Raw genomic sequence first — 12463 nt, 5'->3', positions numbered from 1 at the left:
CGCTATCGTTAGCTTAGCACAGTAACTACGGTTCAACAGCTGTTAAGTGAAGCAAACGTTGCACATACCAGTTGTCCCAAGTTCTCCCTTCCGCCTTTCGACAAGCCAGGTGAGGGCTCTTGCTTGGCTCTGTTTCCTATTGAAAGCTCAGCTGGCCGTGTTGGATCGCTTCCGGTGACCGCAAAGCGGCCGCCATGATTCATTCCTGCCCGCTGCTTGAGCCGTTGAATGTTCCCGAAGTTGATTGGCTGTGGCGACTCGGAACGCGGAAAAAGTAAATAAAAAATAACTTCACTCGAAAGGCGCTTCTCGTGACCGCGGCCATTTGCATCGCTCCATTCGCGTCCATCGCGTCGCCTGACGTGCATTCGCGCCCAGTCACGCGAACTCCATTGACTACTATACAAAACGCTCCGCTTGTTCGCCTTGTTCGCGTTCGGTGCACGCGTTCCATAAAACTAAATCATCTCCAAAACATTATTTTGTGTGCAGCCCACGCGGCCCGGTACCAGTTGATCCACGGACCGGTACCGGTCCGCGGACCGGGGGTTGGGGACCACTGCTTTAAGGCACATTTAAAGTTCTCTAAAATATTCGTGCAAGCTTTACTTCAGTATTTATTTACTGACACATAATCATTTTACAAATCACAATAAATCCTTGTCAACACAACAGTAGAACAACAGCACAACAAAACATAAAACAACAACACAAATATGTACGAACATTCAAGACATTCCAGATAATCATCACATCCACACAATCAAGAAACATAAAGTACAGACTTTACTTAAACATATTAGAATACAAGTTCAGAATAATTTCTCCTTTCTTACTATTTAAAAACTTTAGAGACTCAAAATAAAGATCAACATCATATACTGATTCAAACCAAGGAGTGAAATGTGAAAAGGCTTTTGCGAATGGGAAATTTAACTTGACTATTTGAGTTTTGTACTGGCATACGCTATAGAATGTCACACCACTCACACATATACTAGCATACGCTATAGAATGTCACACCACTCACACATGCGCAGTTGATGCGTTTTGCAAGCCGCATATTAGCGTTCAATCCTTATTTGGGGAATGTGGAAGGGAAATGGAGTACCTATCTCGACAACGGGGAATATGCAAAAGCCTTGAAGGGAGAGCGGAGCCAAGATTTGGAACCACAATCTCTGAACTGCGAGGCGGCTCTGCTCGCCAGTCATCCACTGTGTCCCTTGCCACGTTATTATGTGTGAATCGCCTCATTAATATTAGGGACTAGATACAGTACTTTGATATGCCATAATCTTTGGCGGTGTATGAATTCTTCCAGTCCGTGCTTCGGCTGCACGTTGCAAGTAGTTCCGGTGAATTAGCGGCGGAGAGCGGCTCTCCTCAGGGTCTACCAGCAGACTGGAGTCAGACGCCGACATAGGGCCAAGGCGTCCATCATGACAGTCGGATGACCGAGGCAGCGGCTCGTGACACACCTGCCGTGAACAGAGTACGCAGCCCGGGGTGACAGCTGGAAGCGGAAGCCAACCGGGAGCTTTTGTCGTCGACTCACATTGGGAAGTGCAGTGCAGGCACAGTCTGGAGCTTCGAAACCGGCGTTCGAATATTAAAACCCGGTTCATGTTCACTTATCACGGTGAGTAGTGCCGAGCCGATTTGAAATGTCAAGGTACAACTAATAATCATTTCCGATTTTGGCGTTTCAAGAATACGGCGAGGTTCTAGCAAATTGCACGTAAGGACAGTACATGCGTGCATGCAGTCACCGCAAAGAATTATTCCTCACAAAAGGTATATGCCGTGTAAAGTAAACTTCTGGTAAGCTTGGTGTGATAACATTGCAGCATTCCGACTGTCTGACTGCATGAATCCCTAGCAGGTCTGCCCATTAAAACAATTTGTCCATGTGGCGAATTGAAGTGAGCTGTGGACAGTTACAACTGTCGTGTGCATGTGAACACAGTCTGCACAGTGATGCATGCGTACAGAGGCGACTGGCTCCTCATGACATCAAGCATACTGTCGTAGACATGACCTTTGCAAATGTACATGAGGAAAAGTTGCAGGTTGAATCACTTAGACGGGTTTCCCTCTGTTTTTGTGCGTACATTTGAATATGCGTTCGGCCTTGCGCAATGCTGTTACCTTACCATTTTTAATATTTTAAATCATGAAGTTAAAAAAAAAGCTCATTTAGGCATTGGCAGCAGGTGGTTGCTATTGATTTCAACTCTGTGAAACTGTTTTGTCAGCGTTGCAAACAGCATGAGAATAACTGCATGTCAGTCAGTCACGAATTGTCAACGTGACAACCGATAATATATTCATGCAATAGTGTGGTACTGACTACTGTGCTTGTGCAAGTGACATGAGTACTTCTGTAGTAATCCAAACTGAAGCCCCGTAATCACTCGTGCACTCATCTGGTAAATGGCCAGTGGGTATTGTAATGACTAGTGGATACTTGAATGATACTGACTGCAGTCCCTGTGCAACACTTATAATAAGTCACATTGGCATGGTTATTTAGGACTCATACAATAGAGTGATACATAATAGCAAGGAAATGGGCAATGTGTACTAGTTGCGCTAACACAGCACCTAAAAGACAAGCGAGTACTTGTGCAAAAAAGTGTAATACACTATGGTGAAATAAAAGTACTTGCCTGGATAAAAATAGCTGTTTTGTACAATTGTCAGGGGTGCATGTAATTTTTTTGTGGGTTACCCATAAGTACCTGGACATAGTGTTTGGTACACACCTTTCACCTTGGAGCCACTTTTCAGAAAAAAACAAAAAACAAAAAACCCTACAAAAAACATTTGTTCAACTCAGTTAAGTACATTCACGCTAATGTGTGAAGTGAAGCATGAGACGTTACACACCGGTGATTTCGGTCGCGCATGCTTACCAGTTATGTGCACGCATGACAATTGTCATCAACCTTATTGGAGGCAATGCTAAACACCATATGAACGAAGCTACATTTTGGAGCACATTGAATCATAGCACATTTCTAAATTGTATTTCTATAAATTAAATGATAAATTAATTATAAATATGAATTAAATTGCCTTCAAAGGCTGTTTTTCTTGTTTGAGTGAAGTGTCACAAACGCAACAAAAGGATGAAAGTCTCTGTTTTGCTTGACATGTTTCTTTTCATGCGCACAAATGAAAGTTTCTCTGATTTTTACTCATAAACCAATGTTTTTGGTGAGAAAATATCATGTTTGACAGCTGATTACTTAGTAAACAAAATGGCAAAAGCTAGAAACACTTTTTTTCCCCAGGTGAAATGAGAGAGTTTTTGTTTACTTTGTGTAAGTTCAGCGCTTATTGCCACAACACAATATTGTGTGGATCTTCCAAGTTAAGTCAAAATGCTTGAACCGGCTGGTGGTAGTATGGCGAACTACAGTATGCTTTGAAAATACAGGTCAGTGAATGAATTCATGTAGGCAATTATAAAAAAATGTCTTTTTTTGGGAGGAGGGTGTCATCAATGAGTCATATTTTATCTATGGTGGCAGGGATTGTTGCCTTTCTCCATCATAAATCAGTTATTTTCTGCATTTTTTTCAGTGGTGTATTTGGGTGACATTTATATGTTGTTCCTAGTGCTACTTCACCACCTCCACATATGTATTGATGTAATGTGGTTACAAAAAGGGGTCTATAACCTCTAAAAAGTCATTGCCGTTCATCTTTTTGAGCATGGATATCCAGCGACTGACTCATGCTTAAAAAAAAGAAAAAAGAAATCACACACGGACAAGGTGAATGAAGTGTGTGTGGCAATGTTTAAGAGCCCGCCACGCTCTGGGTTTGGATGCGTCTCTAATTCCTATCAAGATGAGAGCTGTCTGAACAGATCTCTCTCATCATTATTTGCTCTGAGATTTACTTGCGCTCATAAATGGTGTTGATTGAGGGTAATTTGGCTTTTTAATTGCTGAACAGCTGCCGCACTCTCTGCTGATTGCCATTGTAGACCTTCTCAGTAGATAGCTCTTAGACCCCCTAAATGCCTCATTAAAACATTATGCGGAATTGCGTGAAACGGGAAGAGAAGGAACCCTCATAATGTTTTACTGATTCGTGTTTTATCATCGGAAAGGTCGTTGTAATTATTTTCGATGTCAGTTAATGCACTGCGGTAATAACTTTTTGAAAGTTGAATTAAGGGCTATTTGTAGATACGCTACATTCGTCTCGTTTTCCCTGCTAAAGATGACCTCAGCATTCAGCTCTCAATCTGACACACCTGTGGTGATGTTTCTTTGTCTGCTTACTTATTCACGATGACTTTGGAATACTTCTTAGGTGACTGTCTTTAACACAATAAACATGTTTGGAACGATATTGACTTAAGGCAACATACTCCATAAATGTCTTTTGTAGAGAAACCATTTTTGGTTGAATGTATATTTGATCTATGTATTTATAACTATGCTCTTTGTTTTAGCTTGCTCTTTCACAGACGTTTGCTGTTTGCACAGGTTTTCAAAACGTTATCTTTAGAGTGGGTGCCAGTACACATTTTATAACACAGTGTAGTACATTTTTTCTGGTCTTTCAGCAGCATCTTGAAGCTTCTGCTTGGTGTTGTATCATCGCCTAATTAAAAGCCCAAAATAGACATGCGTTTGATGTGGGTAGCTGCCTTAACCACCGCACTGACCCATATATCGTATCACATGTATACTGTCCGCTGTATGCTGCTCTCTTAGAAAGACTTTTTCAAAACTACCGTTTTTCTCAATGTGTGCATCTGATGTTAGTTTGAAATCAATCAGCTGAAAAACATACCGTTGAAGAATATCCATTTAGCATACACCCACACCCTCAGTTTTTCCAAGCTGTCCAACACTACGTTTGACAAGCTGTCGGAAAAAGTTTCTTGTAGCAGAGCAGCTTCTGTTATATGAACTATTGAATTCAATTTCGATTTAATGCATGTTTTTTGTTTTGTTTTTTGTTTTTATAGACTACCGTCACTGATGGTGTACTGTAGTTATGTACCGTAGTTAGTGATGCATCCAATTGACGACTGTGCAGGCAGCATGTTTTCAGGTGTCACGCAGTGACAGTTTGAATGTTTGCCTGCGTCTGTATGTGTCCTGCGACTGACTTTCCCCAGTTCAGGGTCTTGTCCACTTTTTGCTCTAAGTCAGTTGATACGGATCAAACCTCCTCAGCATCCTGAACATTTGGAGCTGTTATAGAAAATGGATGGCTGGATTTACTTTCAGAATAAAAAGTGTCACTTGTCAGGCTATCATCTCCATGTCCATGTAGGACTGTGCAAAAAAGTGCTGGGTGGATGGTTTACAAGATGTGTTTCCAATGAATGCGATTAGCTACTTAATTGTGACATTTCACCAAGTTATGCACAGGCTATGAGTGGTATATTTATGCAAAAACACATATTAAAAAAAAAAAAAATCTGAATACATTATTGTTAGGGATGCACCCAAATGAAAATATTTGGCCGAAAGCGAAAATCGCAAAAAGGAAACGCTTCGTCGAAAATCGAAACACATGCACGCACGCATGCAGGGCATCCCCTTTTTTCTTGTTGCATCGTTTGATTGGATTAATGTGCCATTTTATGGATCACTCAGTGTCTCATAACATCTCTAGCAGATTGATTCCTTCTTGCAACCAAGTTACCTTTAAAAATGATTGTGTGCTCGTCACTGTAATATTCATTGTAAATGATTTTATTTGTTTTATGCCTTCCATAAGACTTAAAGGGACAGTGTGTAAGATTTAGACCGCTTTTCATTACCCACAGCAGGAGGTGCTGCATTTACTATTGTCCGTAGCTATAACAGACATGCCACCCCGCATGTAGTATAATTTAATGATAACATTAACTAGACCTACAATTACATTTAATTTATAGTTTGGGTCTTTGTGAACACATTTATTTGTAAGTTTTTGATATTTATTATTTAATGTCTGCCTTTTTTTTACTGAAAAACGGTCTAAATAATACACAGTGTCCCTTTTTAAGCATTTTTCTTTAATAAAGAAGGAGGACCATTTACCATCCGATGCTGCATTAGAACGTCTTTCAACTAGTCTAGTTTGTAAATTTAAGATAATAATGTCAAGAAAACGCCAGGAATATCACTTTCAAAAGCCTCTTAGATTGAACTCAGAAGCCAAGTCAGTCATCAGAGCCTAATGCAAATCATAGAACAGTATCTAAAACAAGTTGAGTTATAGCATTGTACTGGATGTTTTGTTAAGTTGCAATTGTTATATATTTTGCATGTAAAACAATATAATGACAAAGAACCAAAAGAAAGCTGTTGTACTTCTAAAAAATGTAAATGACTCTCCATTATAAAGCGCAACAAAAGCCAAGCTATGCCTTGGAGCCAGGGGCCTCTAGGTTTTGGATGCTTGCTTCCATTATTAATGTTATTCACAAGCCAAACTTTTGAGGTTGTTGCAGATGAGCGCTTTAATCTATTTTTGCTGTAAATTAATGAATTTTTAAAGAGAACTAGTCCTTGTTGAATAGGCCTGGATGAGAGGATGTAGTTAGAACTGTGATGACGAAGTGCAATAGCCCCCTTTACTGCGCTGCACCATTTCACAAACATCTCTCTCCTGGGACCCTCCATTGGGGGAGTTTACTGAAATGCTGCATCCCTATGTTTTATTTATGACAAAATATGCCTTATTAACTATTTCATTTTCATCAAAATCTCAGATCACGATAGCTTCACCCACAAGCTGTGGTAAATCTTTTGGGTTGGTAGCCCTTCTCTACTTCGGCACATGTTTTCAGATGTTATGCTCAGCTCTTAGGGAGCTTTTAGTGAGTTAAATGATTTATTCCGGGGCTTCAGAGGTTTACTTCTCTACTACCCCCAATCAGCTTGTCTTCCAGCCATGATCCTGAGAAAAATGACTAAGATTGTTTGAGATTTTCGCTAAGTGCAAAAGAGGCTCTGTTCCCCACCTCCTTGTTGGTTGGCTCGTGTGAGTTATTTTGTAGGTTTTGTGAATATGTGGCATTGCAGTAACCTGTTAAGTTGTGCTGCACTTTGTGACAAAATGTATTCACCACTACCTGTTCTGAACCGCAACTCTGGCTTTAAATAACACACTTGTTTGAGCTGTTTGTTGTACAATATGTTTATATTGTTACAAAAGTCTACGTGATACATCATTATATTGCCATTATTATGGTCTTAAACTTGGCCTAGTGTTTTCATTTCATCATTTGCTGTAAAGGATTTTTACAGTACATATGGCCATCAAACATTTCCAATCATTTTAAAAGAGCATTACAATTGAAAACCACCATATTATTACACATATGCAAATATTAACGTAGCTATCATACTGTACTTTATAACAGCGGTACATACAATTTTCAGGTCTAGGCAAATCTAATTTAATTTTATTATTGAATTTACAGGAGCAGGATCGCTTTTATATCATGAAGCAACTTGTTGCCAAAATGTGTTCTAGTAATTCCTTTACTTTAATGTAGTTTACCTTTATTTTTACAGGATACGGACGCACATTGCCATTTGTGACATATTTCCAAAGTTTAATACCTAAGACACATATGGCACAGCACTCCATTATTTTCACAAGTCTTTTTTTTCCATCCTAAAATGATTTTCACCATTTACAGGTTACTGACCTGAAAAAAAAAACACACACACACACATGGAGGGTTGCATCCTTGAAAAACAGCATCATGTATTAAGTCGCTGAAAATAGTCTTACTTCTGTTAAGGTGGAACACAAGAGAGTATGTTTCCTAGTTGTTGATATGCAGACCACACCTTAGCAGAGGCCTGTGCTCTTCTGAGTGCTTTTCTAGTTTCACTTGAGATGCAGTTGGATGGCCTTGGCTGACAACTTGCAATCTTCCAAATTGGCCAATGAAAGAGCTGCCAGACGTTTAAATACAAATAAATGATCTGCTGCTTCCATTTATTTCATTCTCCTTTGGAGTATTGATACGTTTGATTTTCTTTAAGCTATGTAACTGAACCATCACATCAATGATCTTCTTTGAGATAATGCTCACAGGAGCGACTGATAATTACTCCACCCAGCATCACTGAAACATGAGTGAGCCGTCACCATAAGGGCAGTTTGATTTGCTTTCATGTACAAGCAGGGAACCTTTTCAGGCTTATGTGTTTTGGCACTGAAGCAGAAAGCAATTAAGATGTTCAATACTGCTTTTTGGGCTGCTTCTTTTGACACTTGTGCCCAACCCCTCGCAAAGTGCTCATTTCTATGAAACCTCTTTTGCTCGACGCACTCCGGGTGGGTATTTTGTCATTACTTCATTTTCCTCTGAAAATATTTTGATGCTCTTTCCTTTTGCCCCTCCACACCCACTCCCCACCTCACCCTCGCCACTCCATTCAAAGTTCTCTCTATTAAAATGCAGAACTGTAAAACCTCTCAGTCTAAAAGCCTGCAAGCAGCGGGGGACTGTTAGCTGTTAGTGAAGCATGCGGCTGAGTGAGTACATCACAACTCGAAAGTCTAATGGGTGAATACGTTCAATCACTCACGCACTCTTCACTCTTCATAAAGACACAATGTTTAAAGTTAGGAAAGCTCCAGCTACAGTGTGGCAGGCAATCTATTTCAATCAGTATGTGTAAACGTTTCTATCTATCTAGCTGGAGATAATCAAGTAATACGAAGCTAGCCTAACCTAGGCTAGCCTTACTAGGGAATATGGTCGTAACAAGCGCCACTCAAGGGTAAATAAATCCTTTCTATAGTTTTTATTTATGATGTCTTCTGATTGTATGCATGTATACTATATATACGCAGCACTTACTTTACCATTTTGGTTCCAATTTTTAATATGTATGTACAATTTTGATGTTTTTATCTGGGGTTCTCAACGCATTAGCTGTTTAACATAGGTTTGGATTGCCCGCCATACGGCAAATTCGTCTTACGAGCCCAACCGCGGAACGGATTAATCTCGTAATTTAGGGGCTTTCTGTATCTGCAAATCTGTCTGTGACAGAAATAGTACGCTTAATTTCAAATGACAAGCAAATTAATTGGAACATGAAAGCCAGAAAAAATAACGTTACACAACCAATTTTTTGGAATTACTGAACAAAATACGCCTAGAGATATTACTATCAATGTACAGTAGTTCCAATGTTTATTGAATCAGACTTGGATGCCACATCACTCAGTTTCAAGTCATTTTTGCATCTATAAATGCTTTCCGCTGGTTAGGGGGTACTTGTCTGAAAAATATTTCAGAGAGCGTACATCAAGGTTGAGAACCATTTATATAGTGTATGAAAAAGCTCACAAATGGTTGGTTTTCCGCTCCCCCAAAATACAATCTTTTGGCAGTTTTAGTCTTTACATACAGTAGAGAACCTTGCACATGTTTGGAGTCTGCAAAAGGTGTACTGTTAAATTATGCCTGTGCTCCGGTAATTCTTCTACGCTGATCTCCCAAGGCTGTCGTGAGACACACCAGGAATTAGATGGGAAAACAAAGGCAGCATGTTGAGGTCAACTCAGTGACTGTGGCGTTGACTGAGTTGACTAGGTAATTAGTTAGGTCTCGCACATCCAGAAGGGGACCCTCTCTCTCGAAGCCAAGTCATGCCTCTCCATTCCGTCCTCCGCTCTCTGCTATTACTCATCAACCCAACGACTCATCAGCCATGCTGTGTGAAGCTACACCGTGCCGAATCCAGATGGTCTCTGCTCACAACAAACTTTTTGATAACAACCTTTACAGCACAGCAGGTTTGCAGCTTGTGGCCGACCGATTTGCAGCTTGAGTCTCCTTTTAATGAGGAAAAAATAAGTACTTGTTGTTCTGTCACTACTCACCCCCAGCCCCACCTACAGTAAATACCATCTCACCGCTGCTTGCAATTTTACCTTTCCTACGGCGATAGAGGTTCATCATTTAAGATGACTTACTGGGATGATGTCTATGTCTGGAGCAAGAGAATGAGCTGGGGGCTGTTGTGTTCTGCAGGTATCCTTATCAGGAGTGTGTGTGTGTGTGTGTGTGTGTGTGTTTTCTTGCAATAGACCCATCGCCTGGGTTTATTTCACTTAGATGGCTGCCAAATATTTGTACTTTTTGAATTTTATTTTGTAATTATTGCGTTTAGCAAGATTTTTGTCAGAATTAGTACAGGTATTTCCTCCTCCTCCTGGTATATTGCTTCTCAAGGGGGTTTGATTGAAAGAGACTCAGGGTCTGTATTGCTCTCCCTCGGCAGGCTTATCTAAATGGTCCAACCTTGATATATCGTGAGCATGAATGGAAAATGCGTGGGCCAATGGGCTTTTTGTTGTGTGCAAGGACACATGAAAGTTACTGCGTAGGATGCAAAATGAAGGTTCGGAGTAGAAGTTGGTATCCTCCTGAGGCTCACTGCTAATTACAGAGAGCGTTTTACATCCATCAAAATTGAAATTATAGGTATTCATGTTTCGAAATTATTCTAAATGTTAGATGACAGTCTTTGAAACGATTTTTTTTCCCCCCAGAAACCAGTGCAATTTTAATTCACCTTTTGGGATGGGGTGTAATGAAACATCAACCGTGAAAATGTACAATTTGGTACTTTGTTAATAAGGAATGTTTCAATATATTTTAACCTTGTGATCACCAATGTCTGTTTTAATTGCCCTTTTGAAATGTTAAACTCTTCTGTGTCTTGTAATCTGTTCATTGCAGAGAGTTGCCTAGTACAATGGTTGTCAAACAGGAGTATGGGTACCCCTGGGGGTACTCAAAATTGTAAATAAGACAAGTAAACATGGAAGAACACTTTAAAAAAATATTTAATTAAATAACTTAATGAAATAAAAATAACTTCATGAAAAGAAATTACCCGGTATGTTCAATACGTTATTCAATTTCATTATTTTATAAACCCAGATTCTCCCCATGCTCGAATGGTTCGACCCAACTTGTCATGTGCCACCCCTTGTTACCTGTCAAGTTAATTATTTATTTTTGTGAACAGGTCTCTACAATGATTCCTAAAGAGGACATTTTAAGTTGAATATTTTTTTTGTTGACAGATATTTATTTATTTATTTATTTTTAGAACAGGTCTGACACTTTATGTTGATTACTTTTGTGAACAAATATTCATTAATAATTATTTATTTTTGATCACCGATCAGAGCTGCTAAAATGTGAATGGATGTCCACAAATGGCCGCGAATGGCTCATGGCCATAGTTTGAACCCCACTGCACTAACAGCCCCGAAAACCGATTATTTACTGCCTAACTTAAGGAGAAAATATAAATGTCAATCGATTGTAGGACCATAAAAATAGTATCTAATGAAGTACAAAATTCCTCCTACATTCCAAAAACATTCATGGAAAGTATATTGGACTCTCTAAATTGTCCCCAGGTGTGATTTTGTGGCAACCAGTTTAGGGTGTCCCCCGCCTATTGCTCGAAGATGGCCGGGATAAGCGGTTTTATAGAAAATGATAAATAGATGGTGTTGCACCACAGACCCAGTCTGGTCATGACAAATCCAGTGTTAAATAGGAAAGAATTGTAATTGTTTAGATAATACTGATGTCTTCCTTTTTTTTTTTTTTATTAATTGTAAGTTTATAAGAGGCACAGCTTTTTTTTTTTTTTTTGTGGTTTCATATCGTGATTATCGTCATAGAATTGGCATGAGAATGGAGCACGTTAAACAAGTGGGGAAAGTTGGGGTTTACAAATGGACGAGCTTTTTTCTTCCTCCAGAGGCTTGGAATTCCTCCCGAGCTGTCTCCCCTCTCTCAATTGGCAGGCACTTGTGAAAACAATTCCCCAGCTTTTAGTCATTCTGCAGATCCAATGCCATTTCCACTTTGCAGGCAATGAGAGTTAGAGGCAATCCAGATTGACAGAACCCACAGAAAGACAGAGAGAAGAGTTGAAATCAGGATGGACAGATGCCGAGGCCAGTTGAGCGCTTGCACATTATTAATATCTCATGAAGGCTGGCTGGTTGTTGTACCGAATTCACCGTCTTGTGTGATTCTTTTTGCACAATGCAGCAGGACCAGGCATTGAAGAGGCAAAATAGTTTCCTTCCACTTTGGTGACTTCCCAAGATGTTTTGATATCGAGAAAAATGAAAGGTCCAGAGAAAAGTAAAACCTTTTGCTAAATTGCCCTAATTATGTGTTGCCTTACTTTTTTTTATTTTAGGGGAGTCACACGAATAATCATTCATTCAAGTTAAAAATCCAGGCGTTAATGGTGCCACCGATGGTAACAGATTATTCATTCAATGATTGAAACATGCCTTGTTGTAGAAGAGATCCCTATTGACACAGCGATGTGATGAGACACAAATACCACAAAAACATGATGCCCAAATGGATTGAGTCCACCAGAACGAGACGAGAATTTTGCCATAGGCTTCGATAGTCACTTTT

General features: G+C 39.7%; 1 protein-coding gene across 3 annotated transcripts in view; it reads left to right on the top strand.

The window, feature by feature from the left end:
* Positions 1–1260: 1260 nt before the first annotated feature.
* Positions 1261–12463, top strand: part of LOC148427558 (forkhead box protein J3-like) — a 68652-nt gene continuing 57449 nt past the window's right edge. For all 3 annotated transcript variants that reach the window (XM_088408814.1, XM_088408813.1, XM_088408812.1), the window contains exon 1: positions 1261–1642. The gene's annotated coding sequence lies outside the window, so the exon portion shown is untranslated. The remainder of the gene's footprint in view (positions 1643–12463) is intronic.

This window comes from Hippichthys cyanospilos, chromosome 2 (genome assembly GCF_059441005.1).
Source record: "Hippichthys cyanospilos isolate Australia breed blue-spotted pipefish chromosome 2, RoL_Hcya_1.0, whole genome shotgun sequence".
Classification (NCBI taxonomy): domain Eukaryota; kingdom Metazoa; phylum Chordata; class Actinopteri; order Syngnathiformes; family Syngnathidae; genus Hippichthys; species Hippichthys cyanospilos.
The sequence above is the reverse complement of the archived record's forward strand: the minus strand, read 5'-3'. Positions and strand labels throughout refer to the sequence as shown.